At 31.9% G+C, this 25,359-nt stretch overlaps 1 protein-coding gene across 1 annotated transcript in view; it reads right to left on the bottom strand.

The window, feature by feature from the left end:
* LOC142326274 (uncharacterized) overlaps positions 1-25,359 on the bottom strand; it is a 205,334-nt gene that overhangs the window by 120,220 nt on the left and 59,755 nt on the right. The window contains exon 2 of the mRNA XM_075368622.1: positions 16,513-16,672. The gene's annotated coding sequence lies outside the window, so the exon portion shown is untranslated. The remainder of the gene's footprint in view (positions 1-16,512; positions 16,673-25,359) is intronic.

The raw sequence follows: 25,359 nt of genomic DNA, 5'->3' as shown, positions 1-25,359 counted from the left end.
CGTTTGAGTGGATAAACCGTTATTGATGAAATTTTGTACAGAGGCAGTTTATTGGTAAACGTTTGGGGTCAATATCTTCAGAGGATGGGATAAATAATTTTTTTGGGATAAATTTCCTAAAATTTTGCAAACATAACCCCACTTTATATTAATCTGAGTATATGCGGGCAAACTTATCTTATTATTTAAAAACATAAAATTTACATAAAAATTCGTCCTATCCCAAAAATCTAAAAATGTTATTTTGTAATTTATCGCATATTTTTAAACCGAATATTTTTTATGTCTTCCTAGGCATAGCAGTAATGCAAATAACCCCAAATAATACTTTGGCGGCAATATTGGGGGTGGAAGAGCATATAAATTTTTTTTTAAAATATAGATTTTTTGAATATTTTTGGTTTATTTTCATGTTTTACTCTTTTTCCACCATATAAGAATAAATAACCAATGTCAGGAAAGTACTACAACTTTATTGTCAGCCTTTTTTTAATTGTTTTTCTTATTATAAATATGATTTGAGTGTCTGTATAACCAAGACAGTAATTAATTTTATATTATTATTAATTTAGTGTTGTATCAGGACTGATCATCTTGAGGTAGAAAAATTCCAACTTGCGAATTTAAATTTTGTCTTTACATAAAATAGCATATCAAAGTACATGTAGTACGAGAATATGAGAATGACTTTTTTTAATATTTTACTAATGTTTACATTGCAATCTATTCAACTAGTGAACAATAACCAACTCTTCCCCCCACAGCCCATGAGATGAGAATATGTATAACATGTAAATGAGGTACTCTTGTGCAGTCTTACAGACTCAGGCTGACCATTTCTGAGATGTGTGGTTAATTGGACCCCAACCACCAAATTACATCGGTATCCACCGTTTAGTATTCACATCCGTATAAAAACAACTAGCTTTTTCTAGGATTCGAACCTCAGAATCTTCGACTTCGAAAATCAACTGTTAAACTAACTGATTTTCAACAACGAGTTAACCACTAGACAAGCCCGGTGAAAAAATAATATATTTAAAATGTCGTATTACGATTGACAGCTGGTTAGATTTTACGTAATATAATTATTAAAATTGATAATAATTATGATTTTAATTTATTTAAAAATGAATGGTCTGCTATTCATTAAAATTTATTTTTTAGTATAATACAAGAAGAAAAATAAAACTACTTGCAATAATTTTTTTTTTTTATATACTAACAAACGGTAATTAAAAAAGATGTAGACATGAAAACGGAACCTCTTCTTCCTGAAACATGAAATATTTAAATTAAGGACAAGCAATGTTCTGTTAACTTTCCGCATTTTAATTTTTTGTAAAATTTTTCGGAAATCCTGTTACACCTTCATCTGAATGTTTCCGTTTTTCTTCCTACCTACAATGCACTAAGCAAAACGTAAAATACTCAAAACAAGTACTTTAAAAATCGTCTACACGAGCTTAATCAAGGTTAAAAGGGAAAAAAATTATTAGAAATATATTTATAAATAAATTTTATTTATTTTCAGCCTTTCTAATGTGTTACAGTCTGCAATGTAAAATGTCTATCTATCTACTTATATTCAGCTTAATTCATCATTTTCTCTAGTAAGCCTGACATGGTATGGTTGTTATTATTGAAAATGGCTACGCCATTTCCTTGAGTCATGTGTGTTACCGTTATGTGACTTGACATTAAATGTATAATCCTTTTCCATAAACTGGACTTGTTTTTGGGAAACTTTTTTCTAGTTTCATCACATAAAATCGAATATGGCATTTTATTCGATTAACGAAAACATCTCGTTGAGGGATGATATATAGCGTATTTTACTTAGTACTTTACACGGAGGACAAAAATGGCTTAAAATCAGGCGTTACAATATTTATGAACGAACCTTTACCGGATTAATTATGGTTATCGTAATTTAACCGTGTTTCAGTATATTCTAAATCTGTAAAAAATATTTAATATTTCCTTAGCTTTAATTTTTATTACTTTCGCCAGATAATTTTATAGTGTTTTGAACTTCATAAAATTTTATTTTAGTCAACAAATATTATTGACGAAGATACCAATAAATGAAAATATTTATTTCTATTTTTATACCTTTTATTTCCTCTTTTTGTTTGATTTTTGGCTTGGATTTTATAGTTCAAGAGAAATTTAAAGTAAAATAGGCTACTAAAATCGTTCATAAGCAACACGACCTATAATTTAAAACAATAATCCATTATGAAATTAACTTTCTGTAGGTAATAACAATAAGCTTTAACGAGCTTTGAACTATGTTAAGAGAGACTCCCACGTTACACCTTATTTTTAAAAGCCATCAATTATTAAAATTGTTAGGAAGACGAAAATATTTTATAGTTGTAATTTTTAAGCTACCTGCTCAAAAGATGGGTCGTCTTTTTTTTATTTAAAAGCTTATTCAACGGACACAAAGCCGTTTGAATGAATTGAATAGGCTTTACGCACCCCGCACCCTCTGGAACGTACTGTAATATTTAATGAGTCATTTACTGCGACAGCCTATAGAGTATGGAATAGTCTACAAATTGATTCGTTCATATTAATATTAGTATAGTAGATTTCTTCTCAAGCGCTATTCTTAAAATTCTAATAAAGAAATTGTATTTTTTTTCTTTTACGGTATTAAAGGGTGCTCAACTTGCAATGTATAGTTTACGCTAAATGCATATTTTTGTTAAAATATTGGTGAGATGGGTAAAATAATGCGGAAGATGTTAGTACGACTGGAGTTGGAGAGAGGAGGATGCCTGCAAATGTGCAGGCTGTTTATTGCCTGCACATTTGATTACTACCAGTCTGTGTCGAGCATTGGCTTTTGAACAAGGTTGGGTAATCGTGTGTTTTTATTTGTTAAGATTCGATTAACTGTTGAAGAACATGTATAGGTGATTGAAACCTACTTAGAGATGAAATTTCATGTTGTGTGTCGGCGAAAGTTCAGGAGAAATTTGCAAAGGAAGCACCAATGAAAAGTGTTATTCAGAGGTTAATTAAAATCTGTCGTGAAACAGGTTCAGTGTTAGACCAGAAACGTGCCCGATACAGGTTTAACGATATAGTTGCCTCAGCGAATCTACGAGCTTGTGAATTCACGTGCTGATATCTCATTATATTATTATTTTCCAAAACATTATTTTTGCGCGCTATCATTATTTTTGTTTCATTTTTCGATTTACAAACAATACGGGCGCCTAAACAATGCATTTATGTTGTATGTTCAATTCTTCTCACTTGAGTTGATTACATTTATAAAAATGCTTAATGGCTCAATCTTGTAAACAATAACAATTCCTTAACCAATGACTAATGCTCTGATTGGTATTATGTACAGGCCTGTAAAAATTTGTACATAGTTAGAAATTATGTCTTTCGTCACGATTATATTTAGATCCGTCAATCGTAGTACGCAATGCGTGTATAAAGAGATAAACTTTAGTCCGGTTTATATCGTGTTCATTGAAGGTATTCGGATAGCGTTTTTTGCGGTCATATTATTTTAAAATTACTTCTTTTTGCAATTTTTTTGTAATATATTAGTTTTTGTTTGTGTTTTATTAGTGCAGTTTGTTATTGCAGAATTTAAATCCGTAGTTAAGAAAAAAAACTTAAGAGTCAAGCACGTAAAATTATCAATAATGTTTTATAATTTTATGAAAAAAGAAGCTCTAAAAGCAGGTAAATTAACTGACGACAAACATATAATAGGCATTCAAAAATGCGAAGAAAGAACTGCTGCTGCTTGTGGGATATCAAGAACACAGGTTCAAAAACTCAAAACAGAAGACATGATTCTTCCCAATTCTGATCAACATCCCAATCGTGTTCTTTCAGCACGCCGAAAAAGTATAAACAACGTTATAAATCTATCAGTAGACTGGACAGTTTTGATTTTGGTGTAGTTAAAGGAACAGTTAATGAATTTAATTTAAAGAAGAATGAATTACCTACTTTAAAAAAAATAAGGTAAGAACTTCAGTCATCTATTGATTTGAACGGCAGTGAATCAACTTTAGTTGTTATTTTGAAACAGTTAGGTTTCAAATGGCGTAAAACTGAAAATACAGCAGAACTTTTAATTGAGAAATCTGATATCAGATGGAAGGGAATTGAATATTTGCAGGCAATCCGAAACGTACATTTTAAGTTCGCATTGTTTGACAAAGTCGTGGTCTGATGATATTTTTGAGGAACTTCATGTGGCGATTAATAAAGGTGACCGTTTAATAATAATTCATGTTGGAGGAAGATCAGTTTCATTTCAAACGCATTACTAACTTGGAAAGCCAGTTCTAAAAGTGATATCTACCAGGACAACATGAATACAATTTCATGAAATGGGCGCATGAAAAATTGATTCCAATTCTTCCACCAATGTTGGTAGTAGTTGTTGATAACGCCCCTTTATCACAATACAGGTATTGATAAAGCGACAAATTCTAACTCCAAAAGAAAAGCTATGACAGATTGGCTGGAGAAACCCCAAATTCCGTACATTTAAAAAATGCTGAAACCACAGTTATATTAATTAGTAAAGTTACATAAAACTAAAGTATAAAAATATCAATTGGATGAACTTTTGAAAAATCATGGTCATTCTAAGACTTCCACCGTACCATCCTCATTTGAATCCGATCGAGATGGTATGGTCAGCCGTAAAAAGACATATGGTGAGTCATAACACAACATTTTATTTCAGAAATGTTGAAAAATTAACTACGGAGAAAATTAATTCCATGAATGAAGATGACTGGAAACCCTATTGTGAAAAAGTAAAAGATATTGAAAAAGAGTATGAAAAACTGGAACCACTGTTAGATGAAATGACAGAACGTTATATTGTACGGGTAGACTCTGATAGTGAAAGTGAAAATGAAAGTGACAGTGATAGTGATTCGTTTAGCGAGGATGGTGAACTTGCTAGAAGTTTGAATTCAATAGACGTATGAAGAAAATTCAAGTAAGCTTTTGTACATTATGAAAAATTAATAATTTAGTACAAATAAAGGTTATAAAAAAATTAATTACGTATTGTTTATAATTAGTAAATGTAAATATGATAGTTATTACCGCGTACAATGTAATAATAAGTAATACTTCGATTTGATACGTGGAGTTGATGTTTTCAAGCCGAGTAGTAATACTCAGTCTGCTCGTGAAGTCACAAGCTCGTACACTGCCTGAGCCAAGTATAAAAGGCATTAAAACCCGTAGTTACAAAATCTTCTCATAAATTTTTGCGGAGAGTAAGCTGGGAAAAGAACACTTCACTAGGTTCAACCAATAATGCAGTTAGGAAAATGCTGAAATGCTATCCATATCAAATGTAGGTTTTCCATGAGCTAACTAATGCTGATTATGCTAAAATGGTTCACTACTGTTAACGGTTCAATAACTTTATTAAAGGCAACATTGACATTTTAAATCAAGCGTTTCTCACAGGTGAAGCGTAGTTTCACTTTGGTGGTTATGTAAACAGTCAAAACTACCGGACCTGAAGTACTGAAAACCTCCACATTTTATCTGAATCTCCCCTACACCTACAAAAAATAGTCGTATGGTGTGAGGTTTCAAGGTGACGAATAATAGACCCTTGTTTTATTAAAAAACTGTGAATGCTGCAGTCTACCATTTAATTACCCAATAGTTCATAGCCTTATTGTAAGAAAATGAGTGTGATTGATGGTTTCAACAGGACAGCGCCACTTGCCACACAGCTCACTCACTGCAGGAACTGAAGGAAATAGACTCACTCCAGGAAATATACGGAGTACAGCTAATAAGGGTAGCCAGGATGTGGTTAAACGTGCTGACAAGAGCACATGCTGATATGGATGGCATCACTTTCAACACCTTCTGTAAATTATTACGTGTTTGCCAATAAATTATTATTTATAGACTAAACTAAGTGATGGGTATACGTTGAACACCTTATACTTTACTGTATAATATTCTTACCGTTTTAAGGTATGCGAACAACGGAAGTACTATTTATTTAAAATGTGGTTTCTTTATACACACACATATATATATATATATATATATATATATATATATATATACATGCCTATGTATAAAGTTTTATGACTCGAAAAACTTCAAAACTACTATCACTTTCATTAAAATTTAGATCTACCGTAGTAGTGTATCTGAAATGTGTACATATGATAATTTTATTATGATTGGTTGAGTCGTTCTTGAGTTACGCTCAATTCATAATCAAAAAAAATTTAACGGGACAAGTTAGAAGCGTGGTTCGTTATGATGCTGCAAGTTGGAATGTTGACGTTTCTTTATTTGCGATACCTACTGTTAACCCACCGGATTGGTCTAGTGGTGAACGTGTCTTCCCAAATCAGCAATTTGGAAGTCGAGAGTTCCAGCGTTCAAGTCCTAGTAAAGACAGTTATTTTATACGGATTTGAATATTAGATCGTGGATACCGGTGTTCTTTGGTGGTTGGGTTTCAATTAACCACACATCTCAGGAATAGTCAAACTGAGACTGTACAAGACTCACATCATCTTCATTCATCCTCTGAAGTAATACCTGAACGGTAATTCCCGGAGGCTAAACAGAAAAAGAAAGAAAGATATCTACTGTTAGAAATAGTGTTCGGCGTATTCAGGTTACCTACTTTGAGGGTCGTGATGACTGGGTATGTGTTTGAGCGGAACAAAAGGAAACAGAATATATTAACGAAAAATTGATCTTCTTGCACAGAACTGCGCAATATATATATTTTTTTTAAATCAATGTCTTCTTATTTTCAAATTTTATGTTAAAATGTTTTTTTTATTCATCTTTAGATTCCCCGGCCCCCGGAGCTCCAGCTGGACACACAATTAAGCATTAACTCAGCTCCTGGGGCGGGGGGTGCCTTCGCCTCAAACTACCTCGGAAGGACGCAAGGCCCCGCCCAGGCAGCCGGGACTCGGTCTTTTTGCATGCCATGCTTCAAATGAGAAGTTCCCAAAAGGGAACTGCCTACCGGGACTCCGGTCTTGACGCCTCTTTAGTAGGGAACCCCCAAAGGGATCTCCCATCGGGACTATGGTCTTACATTCCCCTCAATGGCATCTCAAAGGAGTCCCCACCCAATCATTGAAGGTGGAAGAAGCCATCCAAACGCTCCCTACCCTCCCGGGTGGAGCTGTCCCTCAAAGACACCATAACGTTTCTGTGAAGCAGGTGGACCCATCTTGCATCCTCGACCTCCAGGCGCATGACCATACAACTTGTAGAATATACATCGAGGCTCCAGCTTACAATCTTTACGTATATGGCCGCCGGCCTTACCACACGTATAACAATGGTCTTTTTTATCTGTGCGATTGCAGAACTTCACCCTGTGGCCTGGAATCCAGCATCTAAAGAAGAGTTCGTCGAAGGAACGCCGCGTCACCCGACAGGCCACCACCCAATGCGAACACGCCCATCAGACAGCAGTTTGTCCGCAAGGACGGGTGGCATTGCTAATGTTACTACTTGCGTCGAGCCATAAGTCGGCCGCATTGATCAGTTACCATCTCACCAGTTATTTTACGAATTTCCCCGAGTTAAAATGTTTAACAGTCGTTAACGTCACTTTTCCACCATTAAAAAATAAAAACTAGTGCTTGCTTTATGCCATTAAAAACTATTATTTTCAGTACAGATCGAAAAATGAACTGAACAATAAAATATAAATTATATCAGGTAATTATTACCCCAAAAATCTTTAGTTTTTTATTTTTTATTTCTAACTGATACATTGCGATATATTCGATTTGCGAACAATAAGCAACCTCATGGCTCAATAAGATGAGTAAGACATGTAAATGAAGTGAAATTTTGTACAGGCTCAGGACCGACCATTCCTGAGATCTGTAGTTAAAGTACACCGGTAATCACAATCTAGTATCCAAATCCCTATGAAACTATTTTACCTTTACTAGGATTTGAACGTCAGAACCTTCGACGTTCAATGACAATGATTTTACGAATAGACCAGCCCGAAGGGCACGCTAGAAAAAAAATTTCCTATTGTTAGAGAGTTAAATATGAATTTTAGCTCATAATATTTATCTCAATAAAAAAAACAACAGAAAATCAGTCCACTTTGTAATTTTCTTGATAAACCCGTAAGGAAGTGTTTTTTTTGTGCGCGAACAGACCAACTAAGGACCACGCAAATATAATTTCCTTTTGACTCTCTTCTCTTCTTTTTTCCTTTTCCACAGGTCTTTCATTCCTTGAGACTGAAGTGACTATCTTTCTTCAGTCTATTTGTTACCAGCTTGTCTTTTCTTATCATTCACAAGAACCTTAATTTTGTTAATGCATTTTTCTAAATTCTTCTCTATTTAAGCAATCTTCGTCATTAATTGTAAGTTTTTGAAGTTTTTCTTTGATTTCTTTGGTGTAACCTTCCATACTTTTCAATTTGAAAAGTTTTTCAAAAATCTGTTTGTTGATTCTGGAAAGGCTCATTCTAACCATGTGTCTGTAGAATATTATTATTCACTTTCGTATTGTGGTTTCCAGGTTTTCTAGTCTTCCATAAATTTATTTGTTCGATTTTCTGTAATTTTGGGTCCATTGCTTCTTCTAAATATTCTTTTTTTTTAATTTTTAGAAGATTTTCTAGATTGGGTAACCTAGCTATTTCTATGCCGTACAGGATTACCGGCTTAACTGCGGAGTTGTAATGTTTGATCTCGGCGTTGGTAACAGATTTTTCTCGATAAGAATTTTTAGTTTAAGGAACACAAAATTAAGTTTATATAGTTTGATTTTCCTTGACTCGATCGTTGGTTTGTCTCCTCCATTCACATGTCTATGATCTCTCCTAAATATTTAAATTGGATTACCATTTTGATTTTTCAGTATTTTGTTTCTACTGTTTTTGGTTAGTCATCATTTTGGTTTTTGGAAAAGAGATTTTCAAGCCCGTTCTTTTGACAATTTTTTTTAATTTCATTGATTTGAACACTTGCTTCTTGTTCGGTTTTCACTACCAGAGCGAAGGCTAAATAGAGTGCTTTAATTATTTATTTGTTTATTTTTTGAGATGGCGGGCACCGACTGCTTTTGTCATTTTGCCCTATGAGAATGGAAATTACATACGTACGTACTTCATTATTTCAGGAAATGAGTACGCTATTTTTATGCGTTTAATGTGCTTTCAATGTCTGATTAAAGCACCCGAAATAATTATTATAAAAATATAAACAAAGATTCCGTCTCTTCTCTTGTGTAATTTTTGTCGGAGTAATATTTAGCATGGTTATTAACTTGTAAAGCCGATATGGTGGCAATTCGTATTATCCGGAAAAGAATATTATAATATTATTCATTCTTTCATAATAATTCTGAATGAATACGCTTTACAAGAAAAAATAAATAGTCTACGGATAGAAACCTTCTACATTTAAACGTAGAAAATGTTATTTCACAATTTTTTAAATATTCTATAAATAATTTTGAGAGGCAAAATTTTATTTATGAAACTAAACACTCCCTATATCATTTCTATTGTACAATCATGTAATTATCGGACCGAGTGATACAAGAGATATGATTTTTATCTAATGAACAACCTATAGTTTTCCATAAAATAACAATTGCGTAAAAAGTTGTGGTAGATTGTTGTTACAAAAATACAACTAGTTCATTACAGCACCGGTATATAAATACAAAATACTCACTTACATATGCCAGTATAATATAATATATATATATATATATATATATATATATATATATTCTACAGTGTTTTTAATATGTAGAACGTTACATGATAAGAACATTAACCAAGTATATTATTTTGCGTAACATTTCGTGTGTGAAACAATATTCATGCTTTTACAGTTATTCTCCTTGTTGTTAGGTATGCATAAAAATCATAGACACAGTTAAAACAGTTAGAGAATAAAAACAATAAATGATTTACATACATGCATACAATACCGGGTAGTATATAAAAAAAAAGAATATATAATAATAGGTTATAGGGTAAAAAAATAACACTACTACGAATAAGAAAACTTCGGAGAAAGTTACAATTTACTTCTTCATTCTACATTAAAATACCAAACGGCATAAAACAATAGCAATATACTTTTTAGTATGTCATTTAACATGAATCTAAATTATATGTTTCCATATACAGTTTATTTTAAGAGTTACTTAAACGGGGTCGGATGTAATCCGGTACAGTTTTCTGTTTGAAATTAACATAAATTATTTTTAACAGTGTATTGTTTTAAAATAAGATCAGAATTTCCTCTGCCTTAGAGGAGTCCATCAGACTGTTGCAGCCTGGTATTATTAGCACTTCTTTGTAGGACTGCAGATCTTGTAATGTTGATCCCATATACAAAAAAAAACAAATAGAACGAAATCAAGTAAAAAATAATTATAATTTACATTTTTTTTATATTATTCCGCATTAAACTCCCAGTAAACGATGCCCATAAACATCAAGCTCCATATCCATATTATGGATTTTAATTATTAGAAGTTTGAAGTTTTCGATAAAATGAATACTATTCAAAAAAAAGCTGGTAAATGATGATTTTTCCATGATGATGAAAAATCATCATTTACCAGCTTTTAATTTATGTTAATAATAAAGATCAAATGTGAATACCAAATGAATTACTTGTACGCCTATTAAATTACATGTACACATTTTTTGCTGCACTTCATTTAAACTTATTTCATTTGAAAGTGAGATACGAGCCACCAATTCTTAAATAAAGCGGACAGTAGTAACACAACTGCATTATGGTGCACACCACATTGCATCACATTTTTTTATGGTGTCCGTATCAGCATTTCATATTTATTTATTAATTTTGTTTCACGTCGCTCAAGTAAATACGTGGTGTAAGTGAGAACGTGTCAAATTCGTAACCATGCAAACATCAGTTCAAATCCGACTTCATATACATATATATTTATTTATTTTATTTTATTTTTATTTTTTTATTAACCTCTGATTGTAAAAGTTTTGAATTAAAATGAAAAGTACATAAAATTTTCACTACTGACTTCTGATTTTTTAAATTTTTTTTAATATTGTTATTATTTATTGTTATTTTTTTTTACAATCAGAGGTTAAAAATTATTATTAATAAATCAATATATTTAAATTAAAAAATAAGTTAAAGAAAAATATATGTAATATATATGGTCGGATTTGAACTGATGTGCCTTCTCCTTGAAAGATCCAAATATTTCATTCATTAAAATTTTATTTGGCTATAAATTTTCTTTTTCTGTTTAGCCTCCGGAACCACCGTAAGGTATTATTTTAGAGGATGATATGTATGAATGTAAATGAAATGTAGTCTTGTACAGTCTGAAGTCGACCACCCCTGAGATGTGTGGTTAATTGAAACCCAACAACCAAAGAACACCGGTATCCATGAACTACTATTCAAATCTGTATAAACTAGGATTTGGACCTTAGCAACTCTCGACTTCAAAATCAGCTGATTTCCGATGACGAGATGGCTATAACTCTGGAACCAATGAAAATAAGTCTCACGTATGATACATCGCTGAAAAGATCTCAACGAAGGCTTATTACTGTAGTCAAGTAAAAGTCCAAAATCCAAATTTAATTAAAGATCTGACTGTATACACATTTTTGACCCAGTCGATTGCAATCAAAAGGATACACAAATGGATGTTACAACAGTCCTAAATACAAAATGTCAACATTCTACGGCTAATCGTGTTAAGTTATGCGAGATACATATACGTACACACGTACGTATGTACAGACGTCACACCGAAACTAATCAAAATGGATTCAGGAATAGTCAAAATGGATGTTTCCGTAAATCTGAAAACCGACATTTTTGCGATACAATACTTCCTTTACTTCGTACAAAGAATTAAAAATTAAAAGAGTCGAGCCCCTACAGAAAAAAAAACAAAAAAAAAAACAATATATATTTTTTAGAGGTGGGGAATAAATTTTAAGAAATTTTTTTTTAAAAAGATTCATATATAGGGTTTTAACATTTGCTTAATCAACGTTTTCTCTAGATTTAACACTCCCATTAATAAATTATAAAATACAACAAAGAAAACTTTAAAAAAACCTTCTGCATTTTAGGTTCGGGGTCGATAATTTTAAAAATTGAAGACATTTCTTAATAGTTCTATATATTACGTATAAAAGTTGAAAAATTGTTGAAACCTATATCGATCAGTGAAGGGGCAAAAAATAAAAAACATTTATTTAAATTTTATGAGATGGGATTGGTTTTTTAAAAAAAACGTTTATACAAGCTTTGTAAGCAAAAAATTTGCTTTAATAAATTTTTCTCTAAAATGTTTCTGAAGAAAATCGATATTGATTTTTTCGCGATATTCCCCCACCCCTTAATGAATTTTTAAAATTATTATTAATTTATTCTCGTACATCTCTTCTAGCGAGGCTGAGAAGTTTTTTATAATCTACTACTAGTAGATTATCGTTCACATACTACTGTTTCTGTAAAAAATATTAGACGAGTGATAACGAAAAATTACGCGTCAATCTCCGATCTTTTCTGAATGTAACGTATTCCATTTTCAATAATTAAATATTTTTTCCGAGATCGGGTTCTCGCGATTCCTGCACGATATGAATGCACAACGGACATAATTTTAATTTCTTTTTGGATCTGTGGATACTTCCATATGACATCCGATCTGTACAGATACAGGAGTCTTCTTATTGATTTTCGAAGTGATCGTTCAAAGGATGTACGATCACATACTAAAGATTCGTCATTTCAGCTGTAGGCTGTCCGGACCGTTTTCGATCACCTATACTACCGGTTTATCTAATACAAGCGACTATGCGTGTAACTGCTGACTTATTGGGTACGTTTGGTTGAGGAAAAACGACAGAATAATCTTCCTGATACTTAAAAAACAACTATAATTTAAAATAATTCGAGAATAAACACACGGGCCGATCTCCGTGGCGCGAGTGGTTGCTTCTCAGCCTTTCATCCGGAGGTCCTGGGTTCGAATCCCGGCCAGCATGGCATTTTCACACTCACTACAAATCGTTCATCTCATCCTCTGAATCAAAATACATAACGGTGGTCCCGGATGTTAAACAAAAAAAAAAGAATAAACGCACATTAAGACGTATAAAATGAATAATAATATGTTTACAGCATATCTGCCGCTGATAGACAAAACAGGGAGAGATAATGTGATTGTTGTGCATATGTTAATGCTACAAGGTTAAGCGTCAATGCCAACCCACCCGACCAATTACTCGTAGTACTAAAATAAAACTAAATTTTCTACTTCAGTGGATTAATGAATTGAGCGTTGCGTAACTTTTCGCTCACTCTGGACTATTTAATATTGTTGCCGATGTTCATGGCAGAGCAAGCAACTTTCCATTCGGAAGGTTCTGAGTTTGAATCCCAATTCCGAATTTGTTATACGACACAAAATTAATTTCTCATAACAAAAATAAATTAAATGCATGTATATAAAGCTGTAAGGTTGGATGTAATTTAGAATCTGTCTATAACTGCCGAAATACTTAACTTGTATTATTGAGCAACAGAAGAGTGGGTTCTTATTCTGAGCTAAATCATACTGTAGTATATTAACATGCTAAGCCAAGTTCACTGAAATGTAGATGATATTCAACCGTACAATCGTTTCCTCCGTCTATCACAGGGACTAATTTTTTCGAGTAGTTACTCGAAAAAAATTATTCAGACCTAATTCAGCTGAATTAGGTCTGAATGACCTAAGCCCACTTTAAATAAAATGGGCTTGCTTATATTGTTCGAAATAAATGGGACAAAATTTAAAATAAAATACTGTACCATTTTGAATCCCTACTTGACCATATTTTCAAAAGAGAGGTGCCAGCCAAATAGCATTTTTTTTTTTTTTTATTAGTTTTTATTTTGTCTTATGTAAAATGAATTGTTACAGTGTGTCGGTGTGTATATTGGTAGTTTTTCATTACTCTAATTTCTGAATAAATGTTAAAGTTGCGGTATTATGTTGATGACGACGATGTTAAGCAGTGTTAATTTAATATTTAAAGAGTTTTAAAACTTAAATAGAAAAAGTAGAAACGTTTATATTTAATTTCTTAATATTATTTTTTTAACAATAATAATAATTTCGGATGAAAATGTGTCTACGAATGATTCTGATATAAAAACACACACGCACACACCACACACACAGAGAGAGAGAGAGAGAGAGAGATACATATGTGGATTTGTGTTCTTAATCGTATGATTAGTTCAAATGAAAAATTTTAAATACAGCGAAAACTCTTATCTTGATCTTTTTCTGTTGTATCTTTGCCTACATTCATTTCTAGAAAATTATTTTTTTCTTGAAATGCAGTTGTAATTATAAATTGTTGGCTTTAAGGTTAAATTGGCCGATCTCCGTAGCGGATTGGTAGGTAGGTACCTTCCTTCTGGAAGTTGTCGGTTCGAGTCATCTGGCCGAAAATGGTATTTTATCACACGCTACAAAAAAAAATTATTTCATTATCATTTGACAGCAGCTGTAACAGGGTGTCAGAAAAAATGTAGAGGAGTTGATTGATGTTGGGTCTTCTCTCCTTCAAATCAATTTTAGACATTTAATACATCTATTCATTGTTCCGAAGGAACAGATTGATAGTAAATAATTTTTGTAAAAAAAAGGTATAGTACCTAACCGATCACAGCTGCTTCAAAGAAAAAACTTGTGCGCGCGGGAACTGAGAAACTCCACAGAGTGTAACAATTGCGGAAGGGAGAACACTACCCGAATTCACCGTGTTCAAATGCGATCGGTTTAATGTTTCATTAATTTTTTTTGGCATCAGTTATTTGGTTTTTAATGATTTTCCATTATTTTCCGCTCTAAGCTGACCTCTTAACCTCAACATTCAGTCCTTCCATGAATTAATATTCCTGCCACCCACACTATCTCTCCCTCTCTCTCATCTCTCCTTTACATGGATTCTAATATTTTAACAATTAAGTTTAATTTCCAAAATATTTCTCTTATTTTTCAATATGCTAAATCTATACTCCATGTAATTACTTTCTTTTCTACATTACTACACCGTATCGTCAACTGGTCTTTCTTTGCTAGTTTGTATTTTCTATTATTTGTTTTATATGTCGATACAATTCTCTTTTTTTAAATTTTGTCTTTTTATGAATAGTACTTTATCGTTCTACCTGAAATCTTCTCTTCTAACTTACTTTCTTTTTTTTAATTTATCTGTTTGTTTTATTAAAAAAATTAAAAATTTAAACGGTTATGGTATTTTTAAATTGAGGATCAAACAAGAGTGTAGAAAATATCATGAAAACGCTTAAAGCATCTAGTTTAAATAGAAAAAGTTTTAATATCTACGTAAATCGGAATGGTAATGTTAACATAATCAAACGTTGGTATCGGGGTTAGAGTCCTAATTAGACATGGTATTTTTCATACGCTACAGATTTTTATTTCATATCCTCTTTAATAGGTCGGCATCATGAAAGAGCAATCGACTGTAAAAACTCCCTCTAATTAAACTTCAGAAAATTAGGGAATAAATAGGCTTAAAAAGAAATGTAATCCCGAGTTAATACCGTACAGTGTAGGTTCGAAAAAAGTTTGATATATTGTTAAAATGGTTAATTAATTAATGATAAGCACTTACATTAAATCTCATCTCGTTAATCTTCGACTTAATAAAACTCTCCATCGAAATTATTCGATCAAGATTATAAGTATACAAACTGATCCAAGTCGATGAAATTCGGACACTTCCAACACTGTTTTAAAATGTAGGTAGAGCAAGTTAATTTATTAGATGAGATTCAAAAAACAGTAAAATTCTATGATGGATAATTTCTGGGTAAAAATACGCCTTTTTTATTTGTTTTTTTTTATTCTAAACGAACATGATTAAACGTAGTTTCACCGTAAAATTTCAAATCGTTGCCAAGATCAAACTTAGAACCTTCAAGTAAAAAGCTATTTATGCTACTCACTAAGCTATAGAGTTTTTAATCAATCGTCCGACAAAATATTTAAATGGGAGCTTAACATAGACGCCGATCATTTCTATTTCAGCTGTTTTTCGGTGTAATAGATTTAAATAATAGTTAACTAACAAAACGTTATCGAATCAAAACTTTTAACGTTTAATCGGAAACAAACAAAAAAATCTTAACCGTTCGATAAGTTTTTACAGAACAACAAAACTAATGAATATAAAATCCTAATTAATTAATAATACCTTTAATTTTGCTCGAAGCGTAATAAAAATTAATTTATACATTTAAAATTTTATTCCGTTTTTGGTACATCCATTTATAGAATACCATCCGTTAAGCATTTCAATTTACCACGATACTAGAATTTCATACTTAATTAAAAAGAACAAGTAATGTAATAAACATGAAGTACGGCCTAGCAGTAACCTTGTATAGTAGGATGGATAGTTACCTTTAACTGCATCTACAAGAAATCCACTTCTGCATTTAGTTAACCACAACAGCTTCTGAAGAAATATAGAATGTCTCTAGGTCACCATGGAATGATATCATAAAAACTTCGCTCGGTACTAAACAATAACCGTTGTTCTATCAGTATTGCTTCGTAATTCCTATAAAATAAAAAACAAACAAAAAAATATTATAAGATTGTTTTGTAGTAATATTTACATCATAAGATGATGGCGTGAAAATCAAGAGAGAAATATAAAAAATTATTGATGACACAGTTACATAGTTATACTAAAATTTCTATAATAAACAATAAAAATGTAATTAAAATGCAATACCATCCATAAGAAATTAGCTTGCAATAATAATACACATAATAAACGAACTGAAATATTTCGAAGAAAAAATCAACGGTATATAAATTAAAACCAAATACAGTATGATTATAAATGAAATCGTCATATTTGATGGTATTTAAAAATAATTAAATTTATATGTAAAAGCAAAAACTAATATAATTATATAGGGAATGTTTTTAAGCTGATACGATTGCTTGATTGACGTTGATATTGATTACTGCATTAATATCTAATCAGTCTGGCAAGGTGGCAGCTACTCCTGTACAGAAAGCTTTTGTGTAATCAAATTAACCAAAAAAAAACTCCATTACTATCGTGTAACGATGTATCAGAACAAAGTACGGTAAAAAAAAACGTCTACCAATACAATTTATGACTTGAAAAATCAATTAGAAAACACAAGATATTGTGAAAAAAAAGACATTCTGGAAGGCCTTTCGCATCAGAACAGTTGATCGTGTTCGCGCATGTACCGATTCAGTTCAAGTAAATCGATCATATTAGCGAGTTTAGAATTACTAATTCCGCAACCAACCGTGTTGAAAATGATGCCTTAGAAATTACAGTATGAATTGTAAATGATAACGGTAAAGTCTCTCGTAAAGACTTCTGTGTGGAAATACAGGAAAGTGCTGACTAATATAGTTTCTTTCATCGAATAATAATTTGCGATGAGAGTACGTTTCTCATTAGTGGAAACACCAATATGTTGTGAAAGATCAATCAATATACATAACGTACGAATATGGGGAACACAAAATCATTGGGAAAACATGAAAGGTAAAAACTACTAGCCAAAAGTAAACGTTTTATTTCTCTCGAAAAGGTATATGATCCATTTACTGTATGTTTATACCATTTTTGTTTTATACCATTTTCTGTATGTTTTTACCAACACACAGTAAATGGAGGAGCGTGTTTCAACATGTTAAGTGAATGGCTAATACTTCAACTAGAGGAAGATTCTGAGAATTTAATTGTCATAGAAGATGGAGCTCCGCCTCATTGACAATAAATAAATAAATAATTCTTTTATTTAATTTAAATTTTTAATTTTCACGCTATGTAGGAGTACATAAATCAAAATTACACAAATTTATGTGCGCATAAAAAATAATAATAAATAAAAGTAACCCTTAAGTTTCCTGTTAAGTTATTCTTCATTTAAAAAAATATCATTTGAACTTTGACATTTGAAACCAGGAGCATAAGCTACTGAGCATAAGCTTCTCTCCCAATATTCTATGTTTTTCTGTCTAAAGTCTACCTACATCAATATATTCATGCAGCCTCCTTCAAACCACTCTCCCACCGTTTTTCTTCTGTCTACCTCTTTTCCTAGAGAAAGTTTTCTTAAAGGTAACTTGTTTTTTCCACCTCATTACCAGGTGGTCAGCCCATTTTCACTTCAATTTCTTAATTACTTTAACCACATCTGCCACTAGTTGTTGGCTTATTTTTTCACAGTTAATTCTATCTTTCTTTATCGTACTAAGCACGCTCCTTCACATTGATCGTTGGGTAACTCTCATAATTTGTATGGATTTCTTCAGTAAATCCAAGTTTGCGAACCAAGTGAGATAAGGTATTTCACAACAATATAATAATTTGCTTTACTGTATATTGGTCACTTTGTTTTTAATAATAAATTTAAGGGATCAATATTTTTTTCAAACAAGTGCTATCCTTCTTTGGGTCTACTTTCTTGTTCTGTCTTCCTAAATAGATTGTTTCGTTTGCTCAATGTAATTTCTTTCGTAGCAGTTTTAATTGTTCCTTAACTCCATTTGTTAGAACAGTGTTTTTTCATCAATTATTAAACCAGTTGCTAAGCCTTATTTTTAAAATTTATTCAACCTTTCTGGAGATGAAGCAAATAGTACCAGAGCACCATTGGCATATACGAGGTTCAAAATTATCTGGATGAACAAGAGATGGAATTGGATAAGCAACTAATGAAAACATGGTGCTGATTCGTTGGCCACCAAGCAATTCCATACTTAACGCCTTGTGAAAACGTTTTATGAGGTTTATCAAAAACAAATTTTTTCCCATTCCCCTTCCTGTTTATGTACATGACTTAAAAAAACGTTCAATTACTAACGTTGCTGCTAGTTTGAGCGGGATATTCTTTCACATGTTTGGTATAAATTGTTCTATCTTGTTAATGCTTGTCGCGAGACTCACTTTTGTGAAATATTTATAGGCATGCGTACAAACTGTTAGAAATTTCCTTCAAAACCATGTTAATTCTATTAATTGAAAAATAATTTTTTACAATACAAAACATCGAAAATATTTCATTCGTAATCCGAATGAATCCGGAATTCATTCCGACCTCCTACTTACCAGTAATAATGTAGATATTACAAATCTCGTTTACTGTAACACATGATTATATTACATTTTTCAAACTAACTTAATTATTTGAATTTTAAAACTCACAAGAAATATTATGTTTGCTTTCTACGGTGTAAACTGTTAGACTTTGTTTAGTTTTTTTTTCATTTAAAGAAGGTTAAGTCGAAAAATATTTTCAGATTCCATTTCAAAAAAATAACGCTACGAAATTCGAATACAACTGTTTCAATTCGCCGAACACTGACAACTTATCTAAAGCAATTCGAACCCAGAGGACCCGGGTTCGAATCCCGATCAGACATGGAAGTTTCACACGCTACAAAACTGCTGTTTCATATCATATTCTCTGAATTATCTAAAGGTGGTCCCGCAGACTAAAAAAAAAAAAATCACTTACAAAACGTAATTTTGCCAGGTTCTCAAAATAAAAGTTAACGAAAAAGGATTGTTTTATTTAAAAAAAAAAGTGTATAATCCATTTCCCTTATATTTAGAACTGATATAAACAAAGAAAACAATTCAAGCGCGAGGGTGGAATATTACAATCATTCCTACCGTGGCCGATAGATTTCTATATGGATCATTCGTCTTTCGTTTCAAACAAGTATCAGAAATAAAAATAAGAAAGTTATAAATAAATAATTTAACATTATACCTATGTTAATATTATAAACAATCTAATATATATAAATTGAATGTGTCCAAGAGGCTTTTAGAGTCGGCTCAGTAGTAATAGAGAAAAGTATTTATTTACATTAGTTCCAAACACACCAAGGATGGATTTTAGCAGTAGATATATTCTGCACCACGAACATTATGAAAAATTAGAATTTTTATTTTATTTTCTGCTAAGATTTTTTACTCGAAAGCAGATAGTATGTTTAACTTGATACTGAATCCAACCTCTTTTAAACTTGAACTTACTCCCTTACTCCAGCATCAACTGCAGAAATTGGTTGTTTATCCTTGTAGCAGAATATTAATTATTAATAATATAAATCTAACTATTTGTGCAATTTTTATTTGCTGAGCATTTTTGAGGTAATTTTACTTCATCAGATGATTTTTTTTAAGAAAAAGAGATAAAAAAATTTAAATTATACAGAATGTGTCTATTGTTAGGCAACAAATTAAATTAATCAATCTTTTAATCAAAGTTAAACTAGTACTTGATTCGTAACTCAGAGTGGAAGTAAACCAACTTCCTGAAATTTTAAAGTTATGAAGTACTGATCACCAAGAAAGCACTCACAAAATAAAAAATATATGAGTATTAAGATTGGTGATTTTTTTCACTACAATTTTAACTTAAAATAAATGATAAGCAAAATTTTTCGTTAGGTAATCTTTTAAATGATATTTCTGATTATAAAAAACTACAAAATTATTTTAAAGTGGGAAAGTTGAGTACATGAAAAAGGAAAGTAGTTTTTTTAACAAAGCGTTTGTTGTTTGAATTGATTAGATAAACAAAATTTTTAAAAGTGACAATTTTAAAACATTTTGTTAAAAATATATATATATATATTTTTTAAAACATTACCAGAGCATTGTACCGAGGAATAAGTATTTTAAATAACTAAAGACAAGCAGAATGAAGAAATGAACAACATAAGATGAAATTTCATAACGAAATTTAAATAAAAAAAAGAAGATCTCTCCTTAATTCTTTCTCGTTAGCTTTCCATTTCCGACGTGGCCGTTAGACCATATCGTATCTTGTAGCTTACTACCAACTACTACAGCATCGAAATTCTTTAGCCCACTAAGAACTTTCTCTTTTTCATTTTAACAATACTAACTATTTGTAAAGTCGGTAATCTTTTACCGTACAATCCGTATGAATAAACTCTCTATTTAAATAAAGTGAAAAAAAATAATAAAAAACATTATCAGAAACTTTATACAGATGGAGAAACATTTCTGCTTATTTCACGCACGCGTAGTACAATAATAACTAATAAATGTAGTTTAATATCAGAAATTCTATTCGGCTGGCATATATTTGATAATAATTTAGCAACACTTTCACAGTACAGCGAATTTATTATGATATTGACTTATTTTTCCAATGAAAAATCCAAATAGAAAATCGTAGAAAAGGTCAGATGAATCGAATCCGAGCAATTATAAATAATGTTCATAAAAAAAAAAACAAAACAAAAGAATGAAAACGTGTACTTTTCTTTATTATATTTAATTTGTTAATATTCACGCACTCACTGGAAATCATAAACTTAAATTATCCCTGCACATCAGTGTAAATAATAACCTCTTTTTATGTATATGCGTACAAAGAACGGTATTATATAGATTTGTAGGCCTTAAAATAACTTTCACAAACAAAAAAAAAAATATATATATATAAAGAGCAGAATACGTTTCACAGGTTGGTTTCACAGTTGAAAACATTCGGTAGTATGTACGAAAATAATCTGAAAAGTAAGATGTTACGTATTAGACTGATGTTTTTTTTTTTTTTACGAGAATTAATATCACCGTAATTCTTCCAAACAAAAAATAAAATTGACAAGCTTATCTTTTAATATGGATAATTTTTATTTTCCTAGGATCATAGCTCAAGAACTCTTCTGCAAGAAGGAATGTGCGATAATCAGAAAATGGGAAATGGGTTTTTTACATTTCTCGAATTTCATGATCCAGGGACCCCAGAAAACAAAAAAAAGTGTTCGTACGTACGTACGTATCAAACACTTAATCAAATTTTTACTTGTACAATTTCGGATACGCTACTACGGCAAATCTAAATTTTAATAAAATTGATCTGGTAGTTTTAGAAATTTTCGGGCCACAAAATTACATATATAGGCCTATATATATTTATATTTACTCTTATATAATGGAAAAATAATTGTACCAGAAAAAAGTTACCTAAGATTTCTTTTTGCGGGTAGAAGGAGTAACTTATGATAAAGTTTTATTTTAAAATTATCATTATATGTTTAAATAAACCCAAAGTTTTGAAAAAATAAATAAACGATATTTTTAAACTTTAATCGCCTCCCCCACCCCTAATATTTCCCCTCAAAATGTATTTTTTTTTTAGTTACTTGCACTAATATTATGCCAAGAAAAATATTTTTTTAAAAATTGGTTAAAAATATGAAATAAATAAAAAGACAATTTTTTCCGATTTTCAGGGAAGGGAAAATTCTGCTGTAAATATTTTTTTTAAATGGTATGGTAAGATAAGTATTTACGCATGTACTGAACTTAATATTAAATTCAGTTATGTTTGCAAAATTTTCAAAAAATTAACCCCAAAATTTTACCAACAAATTATTCCTTATACATGAGTGTACAAAATTTCATCAAAATCGGTTCAGCCAGTAAAAGGTTATTACGCTTCAAATAAGCCAACTCACTTACTTACGAACATTATCCCCATTTTTTTTTTGGGGGGGGGGTCCTGAGGATTTACTTCTTATAGAGTCAAGGAGTACGTTGAGATCAGAGATATTTTAAATATTGTAGATTTGGTCGTACGGCTAAATTCTGTCAATATGCTTCACCCTGTGCGCATTGTGGTAACGAGGTTCCTGGGCCATTAAACTTCGAAAAATTCAAAAAACCAATATCCCATTTTTTAACTGATTACCATACTTTCCTTCTTGCAGCTTAGCTCTAAAGCAGTGATCTCCAAAGTGGGATACGCTTGCCCCAGGGGGTACGCAAAACCTACCGGATTGGTCTAGTAGTGAACGCGTCTTCGCAAATCAACTGTTATCGAAGTCGCAAGTTCCTACGTTCAAATCCTACTACTTCTAAATCCTAGTTACTTTTATACGGATTTGAATACTAGATCGTGGATACCGGTGTTCCTTGATGGTCGGGTTTCAATTAACCAAAAATCTCAAAAATGGTTGACCTGAGACTGTACAAGACTACACATCACTTTCACTCATACATAGTAAGTACTTTCACTCATACTCTGAAGTAATATCTGAAGGTTATTCCCGGGGGATAAACAGGAAAAAATTGGGGTACACAAACTGTTACTTGGAGGTACGCCAAAGACCAGTATAAACAATTTGATTATATACACACGCGCGCTCACACACACACATATATATTATATTATATAGAGTACAACTTACAATTATTTTCTTCTTAAGGGTACGCGATCAAAAGGTTTGGAGATCGCTACTCTAGAATTATGGTGTTAGGAAAGTAAAATAGGTCGGGATCTTGAGTAATTTTTTTTGCTTCATCATATTCTGTCATAAAGCAAAACAACTATAAACACAATTATTATTTTAATATTATCTTCATGTAACAAAAATTACATAAAGAAGATGATAATAAATTCACCGTAAAATTTAGTTTCATGTAAGAAGACCGTTACAAAATTAATACTATAACCTAAAAATTAGGCTAATGTTTACATTAAGCCATTATTTATTTATGTCAGTAATATGATACTGTAGCTTACCGTGTATCTTATATAAATTAACAATTCCTTAAGATTATCATTATAAATAATTATCATAAAATATTTCACAATCTGTTTTATTAAATAAAACCAACATAATTAATCGTAATTATTACGATGTAATGCAATTTAAGAATAATTTAAAATGAAATTATGTTGATTTAATATACACTAAAAAAATATTACTATTGCTATTATAAAATTTCAGTAACACAGAGTTCCACTTCTATTACATAGAAGTATATATATATATATATATATATATATATATATATATATACTTATATGCCTAATGCCTATCCGAAAAAAAATTAAATATTACAGTAAAACATTTTAATGTTTTTAATTACACAAACATAACACGACATTCTGTCCCTGGCATTCACAGCTGTTGAGGAATTTCACATAATCTTCTAAAATTTTACCAAAGGTTTATTTTGAAATATCTCTTCATATCTTTGAGAACGCTATGGCATAGATTCACGATGTCTACGATTATAAATTCTAGTAGCCCTACAAGTGTTTTTTTTCCTAACTGTGATTTCATCAACCTAAGCGTTATGATAATTTTAATACTAAATTGAAAGTCGAATCTAAACCAATTATGTGAATGGTTTACCCTGATAGAACTTCTTAATTCAGGATATAAAAATTTACCGAGTGCTACTTTACTCGGGTGTGAGGATGAGTTCACACAGGTCGCTGCCAGATTATAAACACAGATCGCTGCCAGAGGTTATGGCTGCCATTATAAATCGCGTGGGTTCTAGCGAGGAAGTCAAGATAACATCCATGAGGAAAGGTCTTGGCGAGACACAAAATATTACGGTCATGACCTCTTACAGAGCGGCATGCAAACTGGTCGAGGAAAGAATAAGAATCGGATGGATTAGTTGCCGGGCATACATCCGGGAAGATGAAGACAGGTGCTACCGTTGTTGGGGCACGGGCCATAGAAGGCACGAATGTAAAGGCCCAGATAAGCTCGATTTGTGCTTCAACTGCGGTAGCAGAGGTCACAAGATAGCGGATTGTCTTGAACCTAAGCAATGCCTCGATTGTAAGAGCGGTGAACACAGGACTGGAGCATGGCAATGTAAGAAAAAATTGCATGATTAGGACTATGTTAGCGAATGCCAATAGGAGTATTCTCGCTCACGACTTAATTAGTCGTGTTGTTGCAGAGAAGAACGTAGACCTCCTTGAGGTCACCGAACCCAATAAATATGAAGCTGCCAAACTTGGATGGACTGTTGATATGTCGGGAGATGTTGCCATTATGGACGTAAGTCATAGTATACAATGGAATTTCAAGTTTAGAGGTAGTGGCATGGTGTCTGTTGATACCGAAACAACTCTATTCGTGGGTGTGTACATTTCGCCCAACATTGCGATCGCGGACTTTACTAACTTCATCGACACTTTACAAGGTGTGATTACCAATTCAACCAAGAGGATCGTAATGTTGGGTGATTTTAACAGCAAAATGGTGGCGGCTGGCAGTCGACACACCAACAGGAGGGGACAGATCCTTGCCGATCTCCTGGAAACTGCCGGCTGCATCTGCATTAATGACGATACGCCCACGTACGTAGCGAGAGGTCATCGGTCGGTGCTTGACCTCACCATCCTGGACTGTAGGTGGAGAAGGAACCAGTACCAGTGGATGGTTCTC

The sequence above is a fragment of the Lycorma delicatula genome, chromosome 6 (genome assembly GCF_047948215.1).
Source record: "Lycorma delicatula isolate Av1 chromosome 6, ASM4794821v1, whole genome shotgun sequence".
NCBI lineage: Eukaryota > Metazoa > Arthropoda > Insecta > Hemiptera > Fulgoridae > Lycorma > Lycorma delicatula.
This window is presented reverse-complemented; position numbering and strand designations above follow the sequence as displayed.